At 38.7% G+C, this 25,935-nt stretch overlaps 1 protein-coding gene across 17 annotated transcripts in view; it reads left to right on the top strand.

The window, feature by feature from the left end:
- The window catches only part of LOC140515695 (E3 ubiquitin-protein ligase DTX3L-like), a 49,267-nt gene extending 35,066 nt beyond the window's left edge, over window positions 1-14,201 (top strand). For 2 of the 17 annotated variants that reach the window (XR_011971170.1, XR_011971158.1), the window contains 5 exons: window positions 411-445; window positions 9,616-11,211; window positions 12,532-12,614; window positions 12,769-13,505; window positions 13,775-14,201. The gene's annotated coding sequence lies outside the window, so the exon portion shown is untranslated. Of the gene's footprint in view, window positions 1-410; window positions 2,121-9,615; window positions 11,212-12,531; window positions 12,615-12,768; window positions 13,506-13,774 lie in introns of all 17 variants that reach the window. The other 15 variants (XR_011971171.1, XR_011971160.1, XR_011971166.1 and 12 more) reach the window with 14 other exon arrangements.
- The last annotated feature ends 11,734 nt before the right edge of the window (window positions 14,202-25,935 follow it).

Raw genomic sequence — 25,935 nt, 5'->3', positions numbered from 1 at the left:
CCGTTCCCTAAATTGACATAGTCAGTTTTTGTCAAAGTTCCATGTGCTACTGTGGAAATGTGTATATTCTTTTGCAAACAAGCAATTCAATATAGGTATAGTATACAAACAAATTCATCTATACTCTTATCTTTTTATGAGGCACAAATCAGCAATTCCCTCATATGAGCCTGGAGGATTGCTTGAGTCTCAAGTGTGGAGAATTCCAGAGCCAAAATTATTGGGAACCTAATCACAGGCTGAAGACTGGGAAGGTATTTAATTAAGGTGGACCCTTTGGTGGAATAAACAACTTTAAATTTTCCTGCTGATGTCTAGGAAAGATAGTAGGTGAATCACAGGAATCCTTAAATTTGAATAAACCTGATACACAAGTTAACTTAATCTAATTTTCCTTCTTTTCTTACTAGTAAATCAAGTACTGTTGAGGCACTGCCTCTTTTTGGTAAGTCTTCATTTCTCTAAATATTCAATTATTGCCTATATTCCTTCCATTTGAATTTTAGACAGAGGGTATTGCTTAATGTATAACCATGGCTTATCCTTGGAATAACTGATTGTAAGGCATTCAATTCCTTTTATCAAACCAGAATCATTCCTAGACCAGGCCCACAATACTCACTAAGTTTCCTTCATTTCAGAGTGTGTTTCCAGCATAAGGTGAAACTACCAATAACAAAGGCTGCGGAGAAGTGAAGGAGAATAAGAATTGAGGAAAAGCCATTGAATTTTTCAATTAAGAGATCATTGATACTTTTAGAGAGAGCAGTTTCAGTGGAATGCTAAATTTGAAAGCCAAAGTGTAAGGGGTTAAGAAGACAAAGAGAGGATAGAAAGCAGAGACACTTATTATAGGTAGAGGGCCTTTTCAAGAAGATTAGCTACAAAATTCAGAGGAGATATAGACAATAGCTAGTAGAGATAAAAAGGTCGAGACAGTTTTTTGAGGATGGGGGAAACATGGGCTTATTTTTAGTCAGGAAACAGGGAGACATTGCAAATAAGTGATAGAATAGGGATGACAGGCTAGTCTGTCAGAGGACATGGGATGGAATGTCATTGCTAGAACAGGTCAAGAGTTAATCTTGTTAAGGAGTAAAGTCATGTAATCATGTGAGAAGAGTAAAGGAGGAGATAGAGGCAGAAGAAATCTGAATGATCACAGATAAGGAATAGGGATCTCAGTTGAGAAGGTGGTAGAAGGGGGTGCCTTGAGAGGTTTGAGGAGAAATGAAAAGGTTGGGAAGACCTGCCATGAAGGGTGGAATAGTGATTTAATAGGAGCCATTATTGGATTGCCTAGCAGCAGAGAAGGCTGCATTGAGGCGTAACTTCATGTCTGAGTCATAACAGATGCCTGATTTTTTCCACCTTCATTAAGTAGCATATGTGGAGGAGGTAAGGCAATCTTTTGTGTGAGTATTCCAAGGCTGAGACTTGGGTAGCACATAATCAGCAACATATGAGGTCTAGGGATTCAAGAGTGGTAGATAGTACAGAACTGAACTATTTCAACAAGTGATCTAGATTGGGGGGGGGGGGAGGAGAAGAGAGTGACTAGTTTAGCAGTGGTGGCCTAGAAGAGAATTGAGGGGTTAAGGGACTGGAGATAGTGGTGTGGACAAAGAGTAAAACTCTGTAAGCAAAGGTAGAGGAAGAGGTAAAAAGCCAATGGGTTGGATAAGGGGATTTTTGTAATTCTTAAACTTGGAAGTGATACATTTGTGAGTGATGACAAGATCAAGAATATGACCATGTTTGTTTGTGCCTGACGTGTGATAGACTGGGAAGTGAGTAGGTTGAGGGACTAAGTGGTTAGGATGACAGAGGGAGAGTCAGTATTTGAGTTTGTGTAGGATGACAAGATTCCCTACTTAAATTAATTACTCAGAGGCCTCTCAAAGTGATGACAGAAAATTTATTTATTCGATTCTCAAGAAGCGGGCAATTCCTCTACCAGAAAAAGCTGAAGACAAAGGAGAAGCAATGATATATATAGACTCTAACACAAGTCCCTCCCTCCCCACTGACCATTATCTTCATTAGCTGAGAATATGATCTTACATTCTAGACGCGGAATCTAACCAATCCCTTTTGAAATGAAGACATCAAGGAATTATGTAAGTTTCATCCAATCATTGAGACCCTAAAGTACTACACAGTTTTATATCCTTATATGGAATTATTCCACACTAAAAATATTGTAACCTTGAGCCTCTCGGTCTTACCTCACCCCTGGGAGAAGAATTGCCATCTGAGAAGTCTTCACTAAACCTATCCCACTCAATCCCTCCTCTTATTTATTAACCTGAAGACTTCTCATGGATATTTCAACCAAAGTTCTGTAACATGATCTCACACTGTCTGTTAATTTCTTCATCCCCATCAGGGTCACTCCTGTCTTGTCTCCACAGGTGCCCATCCTTCCTTCTTTAGTATCATCAACCAAATTTGCCCTTCGGTCCTCTCTTCTACTCCAGCAAACCTTAGTAGAGAATTTCTAACTATTCTAGTAAAAAGTGAAATCAAACAAGGTAAACAAATAGGAAGTAATATAACACCACTAATTGCTATGAGGCCAAACCACAGTAGTCTCTTTCACCAGCTCCCTTCAAACCAAGACCACCAGGACGTATTAAAAAAAGGGAGTTCCAAGTTTGTACAGGAACGTGGGTAACTTTCCTGGTATACTTGGTGATCTCTTTCACTATTCTTCCATTATCATGAATTTTCAAATAACATGTGGACAGACTGAGTTTTCCACAATCTGCCTCTTCTTCTGCAATTAAATAATCTGAGATCAATCTATGTTGTAGTACTGCTCTGTTAAGAACAAACAATAATAACTCTAGTATAGTTCCCCAAACAACAAAACATATAATGAATTTATATACAGGCCTCATTGGATATCCCTTTCCAGATTTTGTGTGTTCTCACACACGCTTTAAATGGAGCTTTTAATACTGACAAAGTGTGTCTTCCAAGCATGAGACTTGGGAGTTTAATAACTAGTAGTAATAATTATAAATGACAGTAAACAACTTTAAACTTTTTAAATGCAATAACCTTCCATAACTTTGTCTACTGGTTTCCCAATGATGCTAAACATTTTCTAAATAGGGATGGGGGAATAGATAGTTCAAGGTTCAAGCACATCCCACCCATATTCCTCCCCTCCTCTTATTTATTCCTGTTTCCACATCTAAATCCAATCAATAAATACCTCTTCACATTCTTTCCCCTGTGAATCCTTTCCTTCATCTATCTCCCTTTTTATATGAATACAGGAAGGGAGCAAAGTTGACTGACACATTGGCAAATTACAGGGCGCAGTTCCCTTGTTATAAGTACAGATACAGAGATTTAAATTAATGAATTGTCCATTTAGAGGTTCCATCTCATACAGCAGTCTGGGGAGAAGTATCATCTTATGCAGTTTTCTGATCTGGATGCTCCTTCAAAAAGTCTTCAGCACAGCATCTCAGCATCTTCTTCTCTTTATCTTCTTGTAGAAATCCATATGTCCACTCTCCTCCAAAACTGAAATTAATACCATCTTAGATTACCATTCCTATCACTCTTACAAAAATCAAAATTGAAACTTTGACAAATTGTCATTTTTTTTTTAAAAAAGAAAATTCACATTAAAATGCAGCTTCTACATTTCACAGTAATTCATTATTCATTCCCTCATTAGGAAGATGAGATTTCACTAAGGAGTCAATACCAGGCTCCAGTATTTACATGAATACAATAAATAATCATTTTTAACACAGTGCATATCACATCATAAAACAATTCCAACTTCTGATCATGTGATGCTTCTTTTAAAGCATTTACAATATAGTCCACAAACCATTTTTCATTTTAACATTAACCAACTGAGACAAAATAATAACTATGCATGTTAGTCTCACAAGCCCTTAACCTAATTGTCTCCACACTATTACTAAGAATTAAAGGACCCTAACTTATTGTTGTTGGTCTAAAGTCCTAAGCCTATTTAGCTTAATTTTAGACTTAACCTCAGATGTTCCCTTACCAACAATCTATTATTCAATAGATCTGGTATTATTCCTTACAAAACTTTTGATTTTAGAAATTTGCGATTAAGAGTAGGGACATTGCAGGGAAACAACATCTCCCTTACTTCGTGTCAATTCTAGGAAGGAGTAGATTGTCAACTGGCATTCAGCCAGGCTTAAAGTCTACCAGATGTCAGTGGGGAAATTGACTCAGGAGAATCCTACCTCAGCCCAGGCTGAACAGCCGCTCTCCTGACCTTTCCATGAGATCACCTTTTTGCAGTTCATACCAGCATCTCACAGGCTTACTGGCATCATGGATCAGTGGCTCAGACCGTCTGTCTTGCTATCCACACCTGGAGTTAGACTCAGAAGAACAGTCAGTTAATAGTCCATAAAAATCTTAAAATAGCAAGCTCCAATAATCAGTTTGAGACATGGCTAATCTCACGTTGGCCAAGGAACATCTTTTGAAGCAAGTCTTAAGTAGCTTACATGCCTTTCTATACATGTTCTAGTTCCTGATTGAATAACAATCATAAGTCATTGCTCTAACAGATTTATATCTGTTTCCCAAACTACTTTATCCCTTTCTCACCCTGCTCAATCTAAAAGAATGAGCTACACATGTGATAAGTTCAAACACTAACTTGAATTTTTATGTTCATGTAATGAATTCAAATCCAAAACAATCATTTAACTTTCAATGCCAAATATTACCAGAGGCTACCTATCTCTAAGAAAATTAGACTGAAATTCTTTTCCCCAAACTGAAGATGTCTCTGACTTAGTCTCAGTAATTAATTCAGTCAATTGTTTTAATACTAATTGCTTTCACATCATTTTGTAACATGTAAAGATCTCATTCCAAGTTGGGACCTTTGTCCATTACCCCAAAAGAGTTTTAGTCCCATTTGTCTAAAGGCCCTGGAAAACCTCACCTTGAAAACTCCTTTTTTTTTTTCCACGTCAACTGGTTCTCCTAAGGTCCACTCTATCACTATGCCCAAGTCTATTCTCCTTCCCACTCTTAATTCTATCAGTCCAAATCTCCAGTTTACTGGCCACTCCCATCAAGACCATTCCTGGAGCTTCCAGACCACCTGGGTCCACCTTTTTTTTTTTTTTTTTTTTTTTTGGTAAGGGACTCCTTTCCCTGAATCCCTCTGTAGACAAAATACAATTACAGTTAACTTTAAATCCCAAATCTTGTTCTATGGAACAATGATACAACATCTATTTATTCCCATTAGATTTAGAAAGAATGTTCCCAGGGATTTTATCTTACATCTTTGATCTTAAATTTGCCCTAAAAAGCCAATCACTGAAGATCATTTCTTACACATTTTCAAATTCTCACCAAAGCAAGTTCTATATACAATTTCCTCCACTGCTGGAGCTGTACTTGTTACTATCCTGAGGACTGCTTCTTTCCCCCACATATGCACACAGTGTACCAGCTTTAGGTTTTAGCATTAGAATTACAAATGGCAAACATAATTTTCATAAGTGATAACAAAATTGTTTTAGCTATGAACCCGAACAATAAATGTCAGATGACATCAATTGCATTGTCATATCCTATTAGAGAAACCAAATTCTTCCCACTTTTGTACCTTACAAATACAAATTGGATAGGTAGGCCTTCCAAAAACCATACAAAAGATTTTACAAAGTATTTCTTAATACAACAAATATTTCCTCTCTTACGAACAGTTTACAATTTATCACAATCCCCTTAAAACTAATTGACAGAAATCACAAGAAATGACCTAAACCCGAAGCCTTTTCACATTTGCCCATAAACTTTCTTTTACAAACATAACTTTAGAGTAAATGCTTGATTCATGGCAAAAACAATTTTAGCTAAAATTTCCTTTTCAACAGCAGAAATAAACTTTTAACGTACTTAATACATCCTCAGATGCAACAGGCTTGAAAATCACACCCATATATATACACGTGTACATTTTTAAAGCGTTCTCATTCTCTCAATAGGAATGTTACAACAAGGAAGCTCTTACAAAAAAAATTCATAACAGCTCTTTTTAGCCAATTCATTAATTAACTTAACAATGCAATTCCTAATACAATATTTAGATGGATTACCTAAAAATTTAAAATTATTTAAATTTACTTAAAACTTAAAATAAGCCCTTAAGCCATTCAGCTTACCACTACGTGGGCGCATTATCACCTGATATTCTTTCAGATGAGTCATCTCAAATTACATGATTTTTTCCTTTTTTTCCTTCTAAAATACTTCCTCACACCCTCACTACTTACTGAAACCATCTGCAAACAAAACCCTTAGTTTTCTAAGACTCTCAGTCCCACCACTCAAGACCATCCAGCCTTCCTCCACACTCCAACTGCAACTGTATGTGCTGGAATTCCCTTCCAGCTTAAATATACCATAATATAGCACACATCAGCATTTTCACTGCTCTTTTTTTTTTTATAACCAAATATAAGTTTCAAATTATCAAATTTCTATCACATCCTTTTAAAACCCCAATCTATATGTAATATATTACAAATTTAAAAATCATGTAACAATTACATTAGATTAATGTTGCATCTAACAAATACCCATCCTTTTGTTACTGGATCTAACATTTTTTATAAAAATGCCACCGGATGTCTCTGCCCTCCTCTTATTTAGTCCAGGACTCCCAAGGCCACCCCCTTGTCTGTGTTCACAAAGAGAAAAAGGGCTTCTCTATTGAGGGTAACATTAATACTGAGGCTGAGATTAAGATTTCCTTGAGTTGTTTAAAACTTTGTTCACTCTCAGAGTCCCATTGAATATGTTCTGGTTTTTCTTTCCAGTAGATGATTGTATAAAGGGTTTAGTAGGACTGCATATGAGTCTATCAAGTTCCTGCAATATCCCACCAAGCTCAGGAATTTCAAGGACAGTCCAGCTCAGCCTTTCTGCTCCTGCTGGCTGGCTGGCTAAATTTACAACCTTACCAGATAAAACAGAGACACAGACTTTCATTCACACAGAAATACCAACACAACATATACAGACCAAAACATTTAACAAAACAAAATAGTCCATATAGGTTTAAATTTTTGGCAAACCCAGTCCTCAGAGGAACCATATTTGGGCCAGATTATGCCTCCTCCAATATCTCTTTTTCACCCCATATGAAACAACAATACTTAATCATCCTCTTCTTGTCCTTCCCTTTATATTTTGGTAATTCGTGCCAATTCTGTAATCGATTTCCCAAGGGACTATTTACCGGTATATCTTGACTCCACTCTGAAGCTCGGGGCCTGGACTGCTTCTTTCCCATTGCTAGCTCTCTTGCCAGCTCTCAGTTTGGGTCGCCCACTCACTAGCAGTCACCTGGCAGCATTTCTGGGGAGGGCCCTTGCCCTTGGGGTCTGCAGTCCAGTAATTTGGTTGGGAGTCGTCACCTTCTCCTCGAGTCTATCTAAGACTCTTCAAATTCGACCCCCAGGCCCTCCTCCGCACTTACCTCTGGGCTGTATGCATACAAGTTGCCTGACTGCAACCTTCAACACCAACTGGTTGGCATTTCAAACACTTCACAGCTTCGGAGTGTTTGGAGTCTTTATGCTTTCTGTTCTCACTGAGTTCCTCTGCTTTGGGTCGTTACTTTGCAGAGAGGGAGGCTCGACAACTCAGTTTCAAGGACCATGGGGGAGGTCTCCCCACGGGCACCTGCCCTTGAACCAAGTTGCCAGCCATCACTCTGGAAAGCCACAGATCCTGGAACACGCCCCCCAAAACTGTGTGGGATGGCTCAGATCCCTACTTAATTAATTACTCAGAGGCCTCTCAAAGTGATGATAGAAAGTTTATTTATTTGATTCTCGAGAAGCAGGCAATTCCTCTACCAGAAAAAGCTGAAGACAAAGGAGAAGCAATGATATATGTATAGACTCTAACTCAAGTCCCTCCCTCCCCACTGACCATTATCCTCATTAGCTGAGAATATGATCTTACATTCCAAACTCGGAATCTAGCCAATCCCTTTTGAAATGAAGACATTGAAGAATTATGTAAGTTTCAACCAATCATTGAGACCCTAATGTACTACACAGTTTTATATCCTTATATGGAATTATTCCACTCTAAAAATATTGTAACCTTGAGCCTCTCGGTCTTAACTCACCCCTGGGAGAAGAATTACCATCTGAGAAGTCTTCACTAAACCTATTCCACTCAAGTTGAAGTCCCTTAGTATGAGGACAGAAGTTGAAGAGGAAAGAATGATCATGAGCCATGTACCAATATGACTGATGCTGGAAGGGGAGTGACCTGGGAGTCTGTAGTAAACAACTACCAGGATTTTGATTGGGTGGCAGTTATGAGTAGCATGAACCTCAAGGGAGAGAGGTTGCTGAGTGACAGAGGTAGAGTGAGATTCTGGAAGTGGCAATGGGGAGCAAGGATTATTTTTACTCCACCGCAAAGTGAGGAGAATGAGAGAAGGTACAGCCAGTACTGGAAAGGGTGACCAGGGAGGGTGTCATCTAGGGGTAACCAGGTTTCAGTAATACCTATATATGGAAGGAGTGGGGGAGGAAATGATTAAGGATGAAAGGAAATATATTGCCTATTGAATGGGTGTTCAACAAGGCACAGTGGAAAGGTCGGGTGGTAAGAGTGTTGAGGAGAATGGGAATAAGTAATTGGCTGGTAGAGGGTGTGGAATGTGGTTTGGATGACAATCTTCAGGAGTTCAGAATCACTGAGATGAGAAGGGTATGATCAGGTATGAGAATATTGAGGGGAGGGGCACCACTCCTCTTCCCAGTGGAGACTGGAGGAAGTACAGTGGGAAGCATACATTTAGATGGTCAGATGGGAAACCTTGCTTCCCTAGTCCTCTTCCTTCTGAAGGGTGGAGATTAGGCAGGAAAGTGTATAACAAGAGGTGAAAGTCACACCTATGCAACAAGAAACCAAGTTAGAAATCCCATTCCCTACCAACTTTCCTCTTCCTTCAAGAGACAGGCACAACTGGAGATGAAAGGTCTGATGTGAAAAGGTAGGTTGCTGTTCTTTGCCCCAGAGATTTTCCACACCTTTGTTGCGAGATCAGGCTGGCAGTAGGAGGTAGAAATTCCTTGAACTTGTACAGGTGGAAGTTTTTGGTTTGGGGCAGATGGAAGACTCCTGACCTGGCCTCTTACCACCTTTTCTCCAAGGACACAATGACCACTGTATTTGATTTTCCTCCCATTTGTTTTTCTTGTTCTTTGTGACTTTTCATTTCCCTTATTTCTGCATGTGTTGAATGTAAAGAGGAAAAATAGACATTGCAAGTGGCAAAGAATGGCCTTGATCTGGGCTGGAGTCAAGGGTCAACCATGGATCCACTTCTCTCTTTTATTCCTGTGAGTCCCTGAAGGTTAACGCTATGCCTGCACTTCTTTGTCCTCAGGAGCACTCCCAGGAATAACTTAGCTGTCTACCTCCTGTGCACAAATGTCCTCTCACAGCTGACACTGTTACCTTTGAAATGTGAATTCCCTTCAGGTTTTCCATCTTTTTTGCCTGTGAGTCCCTTAAAGTTAACATGATTTCTCCATTTGTGGGTCCTAGGATTATTCCAGTGAAGAGCTGGGCAATCTCCCTTTTCTGGACAAATTTCATTTTGAAAAAAAACTCACTCTTATTTCAGAAAGGTAAGTTTCCAGAACTGAATCAGCTGAAGAAATTTCTAGAGGTTGGGGGTGAGGGCATCAGTCAGGGCTACTCTGGGCTGTGCCTCCTGATGGGCCAATGAAATGGTTCCACTGTACTCATAAGCCATCTTTCTTTGCAAGTACTCCTACATATCTGTACCAGTAAAAAGAACACTTGTTTAAAGAAAGCTGAACATCCCCAGCCAATTCTGAGCCTCTGAGCAAACTGTGAGATTAGTAATTTTCTTATCCCAATGTTGCAGTGGAACGACCAAAGTATTACACAGGTTACATGACTCAATTACTTTGACAGGTCTGGTAAGTGGATGAGTTGGAGGTTAAGTCCAGACTTCCTGACCCTACAGGCCAAGTTGTGACCACTAAACATTTTGGAATACTTCCTGTCAAGCATCATCCCCTGCCACATATATATTCATTCTTGGCATGCTTGATTTCCCTAAGAATTCATGGTCCACATAGCTAGAACTACAGGCCTTTTCAAAGGCCTTCTTTTTGGAAACCCCTTATCAGATAACTGAGAAAAGTGAGGCCTACAGTGTTTTCCAAGTCCTTATCGAAAGATTGTGTCTGATGTATGCATTAGCATTAGGTCCCCTGCTTGGCTGATCTTACTGGACACTACCTTGAATGTATCTCGACTTTGGTCAGATTTGATTTGTCCTTGTCCTTTCCCTTCTCTTGACTCCATCAATGGAGGCTGCAGGAAACTAAATTGCAAATAGTCAGGAGTCACAGAGTTGGGGCAATATATAGGGCTACCCACACAGTTACTCTTGCCTTCCCTTTTCCTCTAAGCTCAGAGGCTTCACTTCATTTATGGACTTCCCTATACCTAGGAATGTGTTAATCTGGAAGATTTCAGAAATCACCCTCATGCTCATATTGTAGCCATCCCCCTTCTTTTTGAAAGGTAAGTCCCTTCAGTTCCTTTTTATTTGGGGGAAAATGGATGATGATTAACTTTAGGGGTAGAATTCGGCCCAGCCTTAATGTGATGGACAAATGCCATTCTTGAACTTCAGGTGTACCAGGTTTTATCCTTTTTGTTCATGATTAATTACAACAAATGCAACAGAAACAACAAAAAATACTCAAATACTCTCAATACTAAAATAGAAACAATCAGCACAAATATCTTCTGTGGAATACAGCGTATGTGTGCTATCTCCTTTGAGCCAACAACAGACCTCTGATTCCCCTGCTCTTTGTACTCTATTCCTCCTCCCTGATGCCATTTCATTTTTCTTCATCCTACTTGTACTCAAGGGTAGCAAAATAAGTGCCCATTTCCTAAGGCAAGGTTCATACAGGCTCAGATCAGATTCTGGGGCTTTTCCACAAATTCAGTTTGTCCTTCTTTTGGCCTCTCAATGACTTGAGGTTAACCTCATTTCTCTGTTGATTGGTTCTAGGGTTATTCCCAGGAAGATCTGAGGAGTCTTCCCCTTGTGGATAAATTTCATTTTGACAAGGTCACAGGTTCTTTTCAAAGGTGAGTTTCCAGATTTGCATTCATTTCAGAAATTTGAATATGTTAGGTCAGGGGGCAAAAGTCAGGGGACATCAGAGTGTTTACCTTTGGGCCTTTGAAATAGTTCCCCTGCACTCCTGACATATCTTTCCTTGGAAGTACTCATGCACCTCATTTGTCGTTGTGGTTTGTTGTTCATTCTTGAAAAGGACCAGTGACATCAAGAAAGTGAATTAGATTTCAGTAAGGCAGGGCTGTGAAAAGTCATTAGTCATACTCTCTCCTCCTCAGTCATCTGGGTCCAGTGGCAAGATATAGATGAGGATGATTAGAGATGGCCCCAGACGCGGTGAAAGACCTTGGCCTTTTTAAGCTCCATATCTTGCCCAGGTCTCAGTTTGTGTGAGGCAATGCCCATTCAGTGATTAAGGCCAGGTTAAAAATGAGGCAAAAGATGGCCTAGTTTGCCTACTCAAAGAAAAATAAATAAAAATCAACCCAGGAGGAGAACACACTCAGGGTTTCTGGCTAGAACAGGAACAATTGCTATTTACCCTCACTCTGAGCCATCAAAATCCAAACAGTAACCCAGTGAAGCTTGGGCTGGGACCTATCTTGCACATCATTAATAAGAAAAAGAAGAGCTCCCTTGTATGTGGCAAACACTACATTTTGTGTGCCTTTTTAGCCTTAGAGAAAATTGTGAGATTGATGGTTTTCTTGCTCTGAATTTTTTAGGTCAGAGAACTGAGGAGGAGTGAGGTAACATGACTTGACCCTCTTGACAAGTCTGGTAAGGGGATGAGTTGAGATGTGAAGTCTAGGCTTCCTGACCATGCAGGTCAAGATGTGGTCTCTTAATGATTTCAACCTCTGCTGGTGAGCTGGTGGTTTTTCCTCCCCTGCCACATATGTATCCATTCTTGCTATCCCTTGTTTCCCTAAAAATTCAAGGTGCACATAGGCAGACACATAGGCCTTTTGAAAAGGCCATTACTTGAAAGCTCTTTATCAGAGAGTTGAAGGAAATGAGGCCACCAGGGTTTTCAAAAGCCTGATAGATAGAATGTACCTGAGGTAGACTTCAAGTCCCCTGTTTGGCAGACTCCAGATGTTGGCCACTTCCTTGAGTGTGTCTCTACCTCAGTCATATTTTATTTTTTCTTGTCATTCCCATTCTTTTGCTTGTATTGAATGGAGTCAGCAGGACAAAAAAATTGTAAGTAGTTGGGATTCCAGACAGTTGGAAGATGTACAGGCCCTCCCACACAGTTAGTCTTGTCATCTCTTTTCCTCTAAGTCCCTTTGGCGTCATATCATTTCTGCACTTTTCCTTCCTAGGACTGAGATACCTTGGAAGATTTGAGAAGTAGCTCTCTGGTTCACAAGTGTTCTCAGACAACCATCCCTTTTCTCTTCCAAAAGTAAGTCTCTTCAATTCCTTTTTCTTTTGAGAAAAATGGATGATGGTTGTCCTTGGGGGTGGCATTTGGACTCACCTCAGGAGTCTGCCATAATGTGATGGACAGAATCCCTTCTTTCACTGAAAGTCTGCCAGGTCTTTTTCATTCTGTTCAGGATTAATCACAGTAAAACAGCAGCAACAATGACAAAGTCATAAGAATCATTTCAACCATGAAATCAGCAAGAAGCAGAGAAAATTTCACTGAAGGAATACAGTGTATGTATGTTATCTCCTTTGATCCAACAGCAGACCTCTGATTCTGATGCTCTTTTTTAGTCCAATTGACAGAGGAATTAACTGAAGCTAAGACATGGGAAGTTACTCAGGAGGAGGACACACCTCCAATGTGGCTGAGGTGGGATGGCTAGCAGGCCCTCCTGGCTCCAAGTTCAAGGCTCTAAGACATTTAAACTTCTGCCATCATTTTTGTTCCCATAATTCTTCATTTCCTTTCATCATACCATCATTCTTTGCTTGCTTGGGTGTTCACTTTTCCCCCAAAACTCAGTTCTTGATAGGTTGATGCCAAAGTGGTAGACATGAGCATATATTTTTCCCCTCCTTTTTGTGTTTCCCTTATACCATTACATTTTCCTTCTTCCTACATTTATTTCTACATCCTGTCCAAGGGTGGCAAAATAAGAGCTCATTTCCAGGGACAAAAATTCTTGTAGACTCAGATAAGATCCTGGGGCCTCCCCACAAAGTCAGATTCTCCTTCTTTTCACCTCTTAATTCCCTACGATTAACCTTATTTCACTCTTGATTGGTTATAGGATTATTCCCAGGAAGAACTGAGCAATCTTGTGGACAAATTTCATTCTGACAAGGTCACTGTTTCTTTTCAAAGGTGGGTTTCCACGTTTATATTTGTTTTTGAAATTTGAATAGATCAAATTTTGGGGCCTAAGTCAGGGAAAGTCAAAGAGCTTACCTCCTGAGGGACCTTTGAAACAGTTCCCCTGCACTCCTGACACATCTTTCCTTGAAAGTGCCCATGAAAATCAGTAATAAGAAAAAGAAATATTCCTTTTTATGTAGCAAGCTCTAAATTTGTGTGCCTTTTTGAGCCTCAGAGCAATCTGTGAGACTGGTCATTTTCTTGTTCTGATTTTTCAGGTCAGAGAGCTGAGGAGGGAATTGCTACCAGACTTGAAAAAGACCTTACCTTACCTTAAAAAGACCTTACCTTAAAAAGCCCAAGGTCTTCCATTGCATCTAGGGCCATCACTAATCATCTTGACCTATGTCGTGCCACTGGATTCTGATAACCCTGGAGGAGAGAGTGAGGCTTATGACTTTGCACATCCCTTCCTCACTTGTATCCAACTCACTTGCAAGTCAAGACATCATCCTCCTCTCCTGCTGTCATTGATCATCTTCAAGGACAAAGGAGGAACAACAGCTGTTTTGACAGGTGACGGTGACAGAAACAGCAATGTCTACATTAGCCACAAAAGAACAAAATTGAGTCAAAATTATCAATGATCTGAAATATCCTTTCTAGACACCAGATATCAATAAAGATTGTGTTATTTTCCTCAAAGCCTACTGTTCAGTGAACTTTTCTTAAGCAGCTCTGAAAAACCAAGCATTGCTGTAGGTGTTGAGGACATAAATATAAAATGAAAAAACCCCTGCCCTGAAGGAACTTTAACCATATTGGCAGAAAGAGCCAAAATTGACACCAATTCTTTTACAGACTAAAAAGAATTATCTGTACTTAGGGATGAGGTATGCTGCAGAGTGAAACCTGCTTGGTGATATCTCCATTACTACTAAGTCCTAACTGTATCATATCTCTTATGTTAGGATTAATAGTGTAATAGATAATTTCAATTGTAATGACTTAGTCTCAATTCCTATTTACACTGAAGGATTTCATTATTTGCTTCACTTTTTAAATGAAGGATTTCCTTTCAGTCTGTTCTGTCTCCCTTAACAGTAAGTAAGTTATCATGTGTGCCCAAATCCAGTATAGATAGGTTTTGGAAAGGGGCAGAATGGAATAGAATGATTTGGATGTGGGATATTAGACTAAAACTGTGATAACTGGATTGACCACAAGACACTTTATTTGTCTTGAAATTATCACTTACCTGCAGTATCCATCTGGGACACAAGACAACAGTGTGTGACCATTGATATTATCTTCAAGGACAAGTTACTGTTCAGTAAATATTTTCTAAACAACTACTATGTCCCAGCATTGGGAGGGGAGAGGAGAGATTTCTAAATTCTTTACTGTCAGGAGCTCAAGACTACTTCAGTGAACTTAAATTCTAGTTAGGAAGAAGAGATCATATAAATGGGAGCTGGAAGAGGTGAGGAAGATATGGTTTAGAAAGGATAGTCTCACCCTATTCAGAATAATGAAAAGGTTTTTATAATATATGGGGACAAGTCTGCCCAAGACCACAGTATAACTGTATAGATTCAATTACAAAATTGCCTTTAAAATAGCAAAAAAAAATTATTGCAATAACTGAAAGGTTATTTGGTGCTCAAGGCTAGGCCATGCCACTACAATGAAAAAAGATGATGTTCCCAGCATTAACTCACCAATTTAAAGCTATAGAAATGACATTGGTCATTGTATGATAGCCCATGGACTACCATACAAACATATTTTAAATATCAACAAAACAAATTTGGAGTAGTAAAAGAGTGAGAATATCAAGGGAAATAATGAAAAAATTTGGGAAGGAAGGAGAATTACATGTTTGGAACTCATTCTATTATAATACAGCAGACATCAGAAATTTGGCATTAGTTAAAAAATAGACCAATAGATCAATGGATCAGATCAGACAAAGGAAAACCAGAAACAATGGATTTTCTTATCCCATGTTTAATAAACCATGTTTGTTTTCAATGTTATTACTTGGGAATGTAGTTTGTATTTGACATTAAAAAACTGCTGGGATAATTGAAAAAGTAGAAAACATAAATTATTCAGGAATGAAATCCTTGTTTCATCAAAACTACTGATATAATTATGTCACAAGCAAAATTTAACAAAAAAGTAGACCAAGGAACGTTCTCTCTGAGCAAAGTAATATTTGTTAACAGTGAAGTGTATAGCTGTCAATAAATGTGTCAATGGCTTATCTCAGTTTATGCCAAAATGAAGATGAAACTCATTTTTATAAGCATAGAATAAAGAACAGAACAGAAATAATATCATTGGTTATTAAACTGGTGACATCATGGGGTCAAGGGATCATGACTGGTTACATTAAAGAAAGTAGGTTTGCACACTCTTGGGATGTCTCACCCACCTCTTTTTCTCAAAGGAATGTTATTGTGAATTTATGGGTCCCAGTTACATTCGAAGATTTCTTTTGTGTTTCCAAACCCAAAATTTACTGCAGAAGATCTTCACAGTGTCAATATAAATTTTATTGAAATACATATTTCAATATTTGCTTATTTTAAGTGTGTTTGTGTGTTGTTTAAAAATTGTCCTATCCTTGCCTTTATATTCCTGAAATTGACCCAAAAAACAAAACTTGAAATGATGTGCATACCCTGAATGACTTCTGATTTTCTAGGATCCCCCACAGTCTTTCTACTGGAACTTATTGAGCCTCTGGGTTTAGAGTCCTGGGCCTACAATCAGGAAGAGTTGCATTCTAGTCTTACCTTAGACACTTAACTAGGTTTGTGACCCTGGGCCACTTTTGAACTTTCTGAACCTCACTGCCCTCTGCTCTAAAAGGAAGAATGAGAACAGCAGCTAGCTCAGCTGGTTGTAGTGAGGACCAAGTGAGCTCAGAATGCAAAATGCTTTGGCAGCCTTAAAGCAAATGCTACCCATTAGGTATGTCATGAGACTTGGTCCATCCCTAAAATTCGTTGGATTAAAAGGCCACTATTCCAATATTCCATAGCTGTGACATCCCTCTGTTTCTGTTGACTGTGATAGTCTTTTCTCCTGGGCACTTAAAATCCTAGATAAAATCTGTTCTCAGGCCTGGTCTAAGACCAGTTAACTTGGGATTTATGGGCCCTATTTCTTCCTTTCTTTGTCTTTCCTTCCTTCCTTCCTTCCCTTTTGTGTGGGTTAAAAAGACCGTTGCTCAAAATTTTAAATAAATTCAGAGGCTTCTCGAGGTAAGAACAGAAAGTGATTTATTCAATTCTCGCGAGAAAGGGGCATCCCCCCCACTGGGACAGGACTGATAGAAGGAGGCAACTTACAAAGGATAAAACACCATTATATACCCTAACGCAGAGAATCCCACTTCCCCACTATCCCATTGGCTGGGAGGCGGGCTTACAATCTAAGCGCAAAAAACTAGACAAACCCTGGGAAATATTCACCTATCCCAACACACTTCCTTATCTAACTGCTGATGTGGCTATTCTATAACCAAAGTAAAAGGGAGGGGAGGGGGAGAAAGGGCAGCTGGCAGTGTTGGTGTGGCAACAGTATAACAAAGGAGAGATTTGAGTAACTTCCAAATTTCTGCTTACAGTCCATAGCACTACTACAAAGAAAAGGGAGGGGCCCCAACTGCCCAAAGCCCCGGACTCCTGGAAATCAGGTATCCAGAAACAGAGGCCTTATGGAAAAAAAAAATTTATTTAGAAAATACAGTATTCGCCATGTTTTTTATTATGAAAAATCTTCACAATATCCTTATTTCACTCACTTCCTTTCTTCCTTCTTCCTTTCCTTCTTTCCCTCCTTCCTTCCTTCCTTCCTTCTCTTTCTTTCTTTCTTTCTTTCCTTCCTTCCTTCCTTCCCTCACTCCTTCCTTCCTTCCTTCCCTCACTCCTTCCTTCCTTCCTTCCTTCCTTCCTTCCTTCCTTCCTTCCTTCCTTCCTTCCTTCTCTTTCTTTCTTTCCTCCCTCCCTTCCTTCCTCCCTCCCTTCCTTCTTCCCTTCCTTCCTTCCTTCCTTCCTTCCTTCCTTCCTTCCTTCCTTCTTTCCTTCTTTCTTTCTCTCTCTTTCTCTCTTTCTTTCTTTCTCTCTCACTCTCTCTTTCTCTCTTTCTTTCTCTTTTTCTCTCTTTTTTCTTCTCTCTCTTTCTCTCTTTCTCACTCTCTCTTTCTCTCTCATTCTTTCTCTCTTTCTTTCTCTCTCTCTTTCTCTCTCACTCTCTCTTTCTCTCTTTCTCTTTCACTCTCTCTCTTTCTTTCTCGTTCTCTCTTTCTCTCTCTCTTTCTCTCTTTCTTCCTTTCCTCCTTCCTTCCTTCCTTCTTTCTTTCTTTCTTTCTTTCTTTCTTTCTTTCTTTCTTTCTTTCTTTCTTTCTTTCTTTCTTTCTTTCTTTCTTTCTTTCTTTCTTTCTTCCTTCCTTCCTTCCTTTCTTTCTTTCCTTCCTTTTCTTTCTTTCTTTCCCAAAACCATAAACTCAATGCACTCTGAAGTCAATACATTACATAACAATAGGTCCCTGCCCAAACTCCACTTAACGGCTCTTTTTGGGACCCTACTGGCTTCAGAGTGATTATTAATACTAATGGTTGCTCTATCCCTCCCAGCTTGATTTACTTATTTTTTTCTTTTGCTCATTAAAGGAGTTATTCCCTGATTACTTCTTAAAGAGGTCTATTCACTGAGTGGGTGTTACCTAACTGCTAAGTGAGTACCTGAATAGACCAAGGTGTCTCATTGCATCCTGGGCCTTCTACAGTCATCCTGATGAATGTCTGGTCACTGAATCCAGATGGCTCAGGAGGGGAAAGTGAGACTGGTGACCTTGCACAGCCCTCCCTCACTCAAAACACAGTCAAGTGGAAGTCATGTCATCATTTCTCTGAAGATTTCTTCTTCAGAAACAAAGGATGAACACGGGGCAAAGTAACACTCTATGATGTTCATATCCCCCATTTTGTTTAACCCTTCCCCAATAGGGGGATATCCCTTTAGGTTTCAATTTTTGGTTACCATGAAAAGAGCTGCCATTAATGTATTATGTATATAGGTCTTTTCCCTTTGTTCTTTGGTTTCTTCTGGGTCTACTCCCAGTCTTGGCATGGGAGGGGTCAAAGGGCAGGGATATGTTGGTAATTTGGGGAGTATAGTTCCGAATGCTTTCCAGAAAGGTTACACCTTTGCCATTCTGATGTGTGTGAGATGGAACTTCACCGTTGCTTTCATATTTTTATATATGGTTGCTGATAGTTTGGGTTTTTTCCTTTCAAAGCTGCCTGTTCATTTATTTGATTACTTATTTATTAGGAAATGACTTTTGTTCTTCCAAACTGGAATCAGATCCTCATTTATATTGGATGTGAGACTTTTATCAGAGAAACTTCCTTCAAAGTTGGTTCTTTGTGCCCCTTGATTAACTGTTCCCTGCTAATTTTATCTATATTTGGTAAAATGTGCCAAATTTTTAAAAATTATATAAACCATGATTTTCCATTTTATACTGTGTATTACTTGATTAGTCATGAATTCTTTCGTTCTCCATAGATCTAAAAAGTAGTTTATTTCTAACTCCTGCTTTTTTATTATGATGTGACCTTTTATATCAGGGTCATGTATCCATTTGGAGACTATGCATATCATGTGAGGTTTATCTAAGTGTAATTTCTAAAAATAATTTCTCTATTTTTTAATTTTAATTTTTTATTTTTAATGTTCTACAATCATTACCATAAAACTTAGATTTTCCCCCACTCCCTACCTTCCACAACCCCCCTCCCTCCCCAAGATGGCATGCAATTCTATATAGGATCTACACATACGTTCCTATTGAATACATTTTCACTACAGTCATGCTGTGCAGAAGAACTAAAATAAATGGAAGAAATCATTTGGTTTGTTATAACCAAAACACAATACACAAACACACACAAAAAATGATCTGCTACATTCTGTGATTGAATCCCATAGTTCTTTCTCTGAATGTGGAAGTCATTTTGCCTTAGAAGACCACTGGGAATTTTTTTTTTTATGTCCTTGCATTGCTATGAAGATTCAAGTCTACCAGAAAAAACTCACACACTGTAGTCATTGCTGTGCACAAAGTTCTTCTGGTTTTGCTCCTTTTGCTCAGCATCAGATCATATAAGTCTTTCCAGACCTCTCTGAAGTCTTCATGTTCATCATTTCTTATGGCACAATAGTATTCCATTACATTCATATACCATAATTTATTCAGCCATTCCCCAGTTGATGGGGATCTCCTTGATTTCTGATATTGGGCAACTACAAAGAGTGCTGCTATAAATATTTTTGTACATGTGGGACCCTTTCACATTTTTATGATCTCTTTGGGATACAGTCCTAGAAGTGGTATTGCTGGGTCAAAGGGTATGCACATTTTTAAAGCCCTTTGGACATACTTCCAAACCACTCTCCAGAATGTTTGGATGAGCTCACAACTTCACCAACGATGAATTAGTGTTCCAACTCTCCCACATCCTCTCCAAGATTTATCATTTTCCTGTTCTGTCATGTTTGCCAATCTAAGAGGTGTGATGTGGTACCTTAGAATTGTTTTAATTTGCATCTCTCTAATCAAGTCATTTAGAGTATTTTTTATATGATTATAAATATCTTTAATTTCTTCCTCTGAAAATTGCTTGTTCATATCCTTCGACTTTTTATCAGTTGGGGAATGACTTGTACTGTTGTACATTTTACTCAGTTCTCTATATATTCTAGGAATGAGGCGTTTGTCCCCGAGATTAGCTGTAAAAATTCTTTCCCAATTTACTGCATCCCTCGGAATTTTGGTTGCATTGGGTTTGGCTGGGCAAAAACTTTTCAGTTTAATGTAATGAAAATTATCCATCTTGCACTTCACAATGCTTTCTATCTCTTCTTTAGTCAAAAATTTTTCCCTTCTCCATAAGTCTGATAAATACACTATTCCTTGCTCCTCCAGTTTGTCCATGGTATCAATCTTTATACCTAGATCATGGACCCATTTGGACTTTATTCTTGTGTACAGTGTCAGGCATGGGTCTTTGCCTAGTTTCTGCCACACTGTTATCCAGTTTTCCCAGCAATTTTTGTCAAACAGTGAGTTCTTATCCCAGAAGCTGGGGTCCTTGGATTTATCAAACAGGAGGTTGCTATATTACTTGCCTACTGTGTCTTGAGTACCTAACCTATTCCACTTGGCTACCCTTTTGTTTCTTAGCCAGTACCAAGTGGTTTTCATAATTGCTGCTTTATGATACAATTTGAGATCTGGTAGTGCTAGGCCACCTTCCCTAACACTTCTTTTCATTAGTCCCTTTGATATTCTGAAGCTTTTGTTCTTCCAGATGAATTTTGATATTATTTTATCCATCTCTAGAAAATAATTATCTGATAATTTAATTGGTATGGCACTAAATAAGTAAATTAATTTAGGTAGAACTGTCATTTTCATTATATTGGCTCAGCCTACCCATGAGCAACTAATGTTTTTCCACTTACTTAGATCAGACTTTATTTGTGCGAAAAATGTCTTGCAATTGTGTTCATACAGTCCCTGGGTTTGTTTTGGCAGGAAAACTCCCAAATATTTTATAATGTCTACCCTAGCTTTAAATGGGATTTCTCTTTCTATCTCTTGCTGTTGGACTTTGTTACTAATATATAGGAGTACAGAAGATTTGTGGAGGTTTATTTTGTAACCTACAACTTTGCCAAAGTTGTTTATTATTTTAAGTAGATTTTTACTTGAATCTCTGGGACTCTCTAAGTATATCATCATATCATCTGCTAAGAGTGATAGCTTAGTTTCTTCTTTGCCTATTCTTATTCCTTCAATTTCTTTATTTTGTCTAATTGCTACAGTTAACGTTTCTAATACCATATTGAATAACAGAGTTGATAATGGACATCCTTGTTTCACCCCTGATCTTACTGGAAATGCATCTAGCTTATCGCCATTGCGTGTAATGCTTGCTGAAGGTTTTAGGTAGATACTGCTTATTATTGTATGGAAAGTTCTCTTTATTCCTATGTTCTTCAGTGTTTTTAATAGGAATGGGTATTTTATTTTGTTGAAAGCTTTTTCTGCATCTATTGAGATAATCATGTGGTTTTTGTTAGTTTTGTTGTTAATATGATAGATAATGCAAATAGTTTTCCTAATATTGAACAAGCCCTGCATTCCTGGTATGAATCCTACCTGAACATAATGTATTATTCTCTTGATAAGATGCTGTATTCGTTTTGCTAAAATCTGTTTTTCCTTTATATTTTTAATTAATTTATTTAACTTTTAACATTCATTTTCACAAAATTTTGGGTTCCAAATTTTCTCCCCATTTCTCCCCTCCCCCATCCCAAAATGCCAAGCATTCTAATTACCCCTATCATCAATCTGTCCTCCCTTCTATCATCCCTCCCTTCCCTTGTCCCCATCTTCTCCTTTGTCCTGTAGGGCCAGATAACTCTCTATACCCCATGACCTGTATTTCTTATTTCCTAGTAGCAAGAACAATACTCAACAGTTGTTCCTAAAACTTTGACTTCCAGCTTCTCTTCATCCCTCCCTCCCCACCCATTCCCTTTGGGAAGGCAAAAAATTCAATATAGGCCATATCTGTGTAGTTTTGCAAATGACTTCCATATTAGTTGTGTTGTGTAAGACTAACCATATTTCCCTCCATCCTATCCTGCCCCCCCATGGCTTCTATTCTCTCTTTTGATCCTGTCCCTCCCCAAAAGTGTTGACTTCTAATTGCTGCCTCCTCCCACTGCTCTCCCTTCCATCATCCCCCCCACCCTGCTTATCCCCTTATCCCCCACTTTCCTGTATTGTAAGATAGGTATTCATACCAAAAGGAGTGTGCATTTTTTTCCTTCCTTTCGTTGAATGTGATGAGAGTAAGCTTCATGTTTTTTCTCTCACCTCCCCTCTTTTTCCCTCCACTGAAAAGTCTTTTGCTTGCCTCTTTCATGAGAGATAATGTGCCCCATTGATTTCTCCCTTTCTCCTCCCAATATATTTTTCTCTCTCCCCTTAATTTCATTTTCTAAAGATATGATTCCATCCTATTCAATTCATTCTGTGCTCTCTGTCTCTCTCTCTGTCTCTGTCTCTGTCTCTGTCTCTCTCTCTGTCTCTCTCTCTCTCTGTGTGTGTGTGTGTGTGTGTGTGTGTGTGTGTGTGTGTAATCCTCTCAACTACCCAGATACTAAAAAAAAGTTTCAAGAGTTACAAATATTGTCTTTCCATGTAGGAATGTGAACAGTTCAACTTTAGTAAGTCCCTTATGACTTCTCTTTGCTGTTTACCTTTTCATGCCTCTCTTGATTCTTGTGTTTGAAAGTCAAATTTTCTTTTCAGCTCTGGTCTTTTCATCAAGAATGCTTGAAAGTCCTCTATTTCAGTGAAAGACCATTTTTTCCCCTGAAGTATTATACTCAGTTTTTCTGGGTAGGTAATTCTTGGTTTTAGTCCTAGTTCCTTTGACTTCCGGAATATCATATTCCACGCCCTTCGATCCCTTAATGTAGAAGCTGCTTGATGTTGTATTATCCAGATTCTATTTCCACAACACTTGAATTGTTTCTTTCTAGCTGCTTGCAATATTTTCTCCTTGACCAAGGCATTCTGAAATTTGGCCACAGTGTTCCTAGGAGTTTCTCTTTTTGGATCTCTTTCAGGTGGTGATTGGTGGATTCTTTCAGTATTTATTTTGCCCTCTGGTTCTAGAATATTAGGGCAGTTTTCCTTGATAATTTCATGAAAATAATATCTAGGTTCTTTTTTTGATCATGGCTTTCAGGTAGTCTCATAATTTTTAAATTGTGTCTCCAGGATCTATTTTCCAGGTCAGTTGTTTTTCCAATGAGATATTTCACATTTTTCATTCCATTTTTTCATTCTTTTGGTTTTGTTTTGTGATTTCTTGGTTTCTCATAAAGTCATTAGCCTCCATCTGTTCCATTCTAATTTTGAAAGAACTATTTTCTTCAGTGAGCTTTTGACCCTCCTTTTCCATTTGGCTAATTCTGCTTTTTAAAGCATTCTTCTCCTCATTGGCTTTTTGAACCTCTTTTGCCAATTGAGTTAGCCTATTTTTCAAGGTGTTATTTTCTTCAGCATTTTTTGGGTCTCCTTTAGCAAGGTGTGGACCTGCTTTTTACGCTTTTCTTGCATCTCTCTCATTTCTCTTCCCAGTTTTTCCTCCACCTCTCTAACTTGATTTTCAAAATCCCTTTTGAGCTCTTCCATGGCCTGAGCCCATTGAATATTTATTTTGGATGTTTGGGATACAGAAACCTTGACTTTTATGTCTTTCCCTGATGGTAAGCATTGTTCTTCCTCATCTGAATGGATGAGAGGAGATATCTGTTCACCAAGATGGTAACCTTCTTTGGTCTTATTTTTTCCCCTTTTTTGGGCATTTTCCCAACCAGTTACTTGACTTTTGGTTCCTTTGTCAAGAGTAGGGTATACTATGAGAATCTGTGAGATCTCAGTTCCTCCAAGGTGGCACAATCAAGCATGTACACTGGTCTGAAAGCAGAAAAGGATTTTTGTGGCCAGAATCTTAGCAGTTACCTCTCCACAGCCACTTGGTTTCCAGTTCCATCAAGTCAGCACTGGGGGCTGATTTTCAGATAAGCTGGATGGGCAGGGCCACCATTCAGTGTGAGACAAAGACCAGCTTGCCCAGGGCCTCCACACAGGGCTGAGGTAAGACTCAGATCTTCAGTGCCCCCAGGGGTTTTTACATTCCAACAATAGAGGGTCTCTATGGACTGCTGTGCAGCTTCTGTGGCCGCTGCCTGCTGCCGGAGCTATGGGAAGGCCCTTCTCCCTTCCTGGCCAGCTGAGAAAACCCCATCACTCTGAATGCCTGTGGGTTGAGGGATCTGAGGACCCGTTTCTGCAACTGGAGATTCCACCCCCGATGTGTCCTCCTCCCAGAGTCTCATTGCGCTGTGTGGCCAAGGCTGGGCTGGGCTTCACGTTCCGGAACGTATCTGGTGCAGCCGACATTTCTGTGGGCCTTTCAGGTCACCGTGGGCTGGAAATCTCCTCCACTCTGTTGTTCTCCACTTCTGCTGCTCCAGAATTTGTTAAGAGTCCCTCTCTACAGGTATTTTGTGGGCTGTGTGGGGAGACCCTGCATAAGTATGTCTTTCTAGTCCGCCATCTTGGCTCTGCCCCCCCCCCCCATTTTGCTAAAATCTTATTTAAAATTTTTGCATCTATATTCATTAGGGAAATTGGTCTATAATTTTCTTTCTCTTTTGTCTCTTCCTGGTTTAGCTATCAAAACCATATTTGCATCATAAAAAGAACATGAGAGGAGTCCTTCTTCCCCAATTTTCAATAATACTCTATACAGTATTGGAATTAACTCTTCTTTAAATGTTTGATAGAATTCACTTGTAAATCCATCTGGCCCTGGAGATTTTTTCCTAGGGAGTTCTTTGATGGTTTGTTCAATTTCTTTTTCTCAGATGGGTTTGTTTAAGTATTCAACTTCCTCTTCTGTTAATCTGGGCAATTGGTATTTTTTAAAATACCCATCCATCTCATTTAGATTGTCGAATTTGTAGGCATAAATTTGGGCAAAGTAATTTCTAATTATTGTTTTAATTTCCTCCTCAATGGAGGTGAGTTCACCCCTTTCATTTCTGATATTAGTAATTTGATTTTCTTCTTTCTTTTTTAAAATCAATTTGACCAAAAGTTTATCAATTTTATTAGTTTTTTCATAAAACCAACTGTTGGTTTTATTTATTAATTCAATAGTTTTATTAATTTCAATTTTATTAATCTCTCCTTTGATTTTCAGAATTTTGAATTTGGTATTTACTTGGGAAATTTCAATTTGTTCTTTTTCTAGCTTTTTCAGCTGCGTGCCCAAGTCATTGATCTCCTCTTTCTCTATTTTATTTATGTAGGCATTCAAAGATATAATACTTCCACTAAGAACTGCTTTTGCAGTATCCTATAAGATTTGGTATGTTGTCTCATTATTGTCATTCTCTTGAATGAAGTTGTTGATTGTTTCTATGATTTGTTGTTTAACCCACTCCTTCTTTAGGATTAGATTATTAAGTTTCCAATTGATTTTTGGTTTATCTTTCCATGGCCTTTCATTACATATAATTTCTATTGCATCATGATCTGAGAAGGTTGCATTGATTATCTCTGCCTTTCTGCACTCGATTGTGAGGTTTTTATGTCCTAGTATATGGTCAATTTTTGTATATGTGCCATGTACTGCTGAGAAAAAGGTATATTCCTTTCTATTCTCATTCAGTTTTCTCCAGCGATCTGTCATATCTACCTTATCCAGAGTTTTATTTACCTCCTTAACCTCTTTCTTGTTTATTTTGAGGTTAGATTTATCAA

This window comes from Notamacropus eugenii, chromosome X, assembly GCF_028372415.1.
Source record: "Notamacropus eugenii isolate mMacEug1 chromosome X, mMacEug1.pri_v2, whole genome shotgun sequence".
Lineage (NCBI taxonomy): Eukaryota > Metazoa > Chordata > Mammalia > Diprotodontia > Macropodidae > Notamacropus > Notamacropus eugenii.
This window is presented reverse-complemented; position numbering and strand designations above follow the sequence as displayed.